Raw genomic sequence first — 2,422 nt, forward strand, 5'->3', positions numbered from 1 at the left:
TGCCATCTGGAAGTGAGGTCGGATAATTTCTGGATGCATTTATTGAGGCACAACGAAACAGTGTCAGAAAGGGAGGAAGTAATGTGTAGACCTAGATATTTGATGTGTGAGGGGCTCCAAGTAAAATTGGACGCCATAAAGTCCGGTTTAAAAGTGAACTTAGTAAGGGGTAAAATCTCACACTTGTCATTGTTTAGCTTATAACCTGAAATCTGAGAGTAGTCATGGACTTCAGCTAGGAATGCGGGAATAGAAGTTGCGGGATTAGACATGAATAATAGAATATCGTCTGCGTAGGCAGCAAGTTTAATATTAGTGTGGGAGATTTGGAAACCGTGTAAGTTGGGATTCTGACGAAGCTTTGAAAGAAAAGGTTCCAGGGCCAAATTAAAAAGAAAAGGGAAAGAGGGCATCCCTGACGAACACCCCTACCTAGATTGAAAAAAGAGGACACTAGACCGTTGGCGCAAACCGCCGCTCTAGGGCTGGAATAAAGGAAGGAGATAAGAGAGATGAAACGTGGGCCAAATCCAAACCATTTGAGGGCGGAGAAAAGGAAAGTCCACTCCACCCTATCGAACGCTTTTTCTGCGTCTAGGGCAATGGCTGCTAGTGAATGTTGGAACTGTGGAGATTTGGAAAGGACATTAAACAAAAGTCTGGTGTTATCTGTGATGAAGCGACCTTTAACGAAGCCAGATTGTTCAGGGCCTAGCAATTCGGGAAGATAAGGGTCTAATCTAATGGCGAGAGATTTGGCATACAGTTTATAATCAATGTTGACCAAAGAAATTGGTCTGTAATTCTTACAATGCTGGGTGTCTTTGCCTTCTTTGGGTATAATACAAATGTGGGCGTCTGAAAATGTACCTGAGGAAGAGCCATTTAATATGAAGGAATCAATAAGGGAGTGGAGTCTGGGCAACAACAATTTGGAGAAATGCAGATAAAATTCAACTGTGAATCCGTCTGGCCCAGGGGCCTTATCCTTCTTGAGTGACTGAAGTGCTGTAAGTAATTCATCACTGGAAATTGGTGATTCAAGGGCGGACAAATCAACAGGGAAATTGGAAGGTGGTTGGATGGTGGCAAAGAAAGTAGCAAGAGAGTGAGCAGTGGGGTGCATCTCAGAAGAATAGAGTTTGGAATAAAACTGGGAGAATTGCTCTAAAATATCAACATCTGTATGCTTTAAAACAGAATTAACATCATAGACAGATTCAATATTCAGTTTGTTTTGTTTAACTTTTAAATAATTGGCTAAGACCTTCCCCGCCTTATTTTTACCTCCATAGAATTTTGAACTGGATTTCAACAAATACAATGAAGCATCCTCAGTGGATTGTTTGTTAAATTGCATCTTAGCAGCAATGAGAGCAGTCAGACTTTCTTGCGAATGGGATGTATAGAAGGAATGCTCTAATTTTTTAATCGTACAAAGGAGGTCACTGGTGCGTTTACAAGCATTCTTGTGTTTAGTAGCCACAAAGCTGATAATAAAACCTCTGGCTGCTGCTTTATAGGCGTCCCAGACAACGTGGTTAGGCATAGTGGGTGTGTCATTAATGGTGAAAAATTCTGTGGTGAAGTCTACAAAGGAGGCGGAGAATTTGGGATCGAGGAGTAAAGTGTTGTTAAAGCGCCATCTCTTTGGTCCAGTGGACTTGGGTAAGATGTCAATGTTTATCAAAACGGGGGCATGATCAGAAAATAAGATGGGGCCAATGTCAGCGTGGGTGAGGGATTGGGACATATGGTGGGAGAGGAAAATATAGTCAATACGCGACTGGGAATGGTGAGTCGGGGAGTAGAAGGGGAATTCTTTAGAGGTAGGATTGAAGAGACGCCAAGCATCAATGAGTTTATGTTGGGATATCGCTTGAGCGAAAAGCTTGTGAGATTTATTAGGGATAAAAGGTGCCTTGGAGTTTCTGTCTAAAAAAGGATCAAAGGGTAGGTTACAATCACCTGCTAAAATAAAATTATCATCAATAAATTCAGTGATACGGGAGGCCATTGCGCGCCAAAAAACCTGATCACCACCAGTAGGGGCATAGATATTAAGGAGGGAGAGAGGGACGCCTTTTGAGGAGAGTTTGACGTATAACCATCTACCTTCAGGATCTGATTCAGAAGTCAAGAGCAAATGAGCAAGAGATTTGCGAACTAGTACAACCACACCATTTCTCTTACCATCACCCGGAGATGAGAATACAGCACCCACCCAACCTCTCTTAAGTTTAGCAGCTTCAGCGTCAGACAGATGGGTTTCTTGTAAAAAGGCAATGTCTGCATTTAATTTGGCTAAATGAGAGAGGATTTTTTGTCTCTTGATAGGAGAATGCAGACCTTTAACATTCCAGGAAACAATTCGAACTGACATTGAGGATTAATCAAAAAATGGACCAATTGGAGAGTAGGA

The sequence above is a fragment of the Triturus cristatus genome, chromosome 8, assembly GCF_964204655.1.
Source record: "Triturus cristatus chromosome 8, aTriCri1.1, whole genome shotgun sequence".
NCBI lineage: Eukaryota > Metazoa > Chordata > Amphibia > Caudata > Salamandridae > Triturus > Triturus cristatus.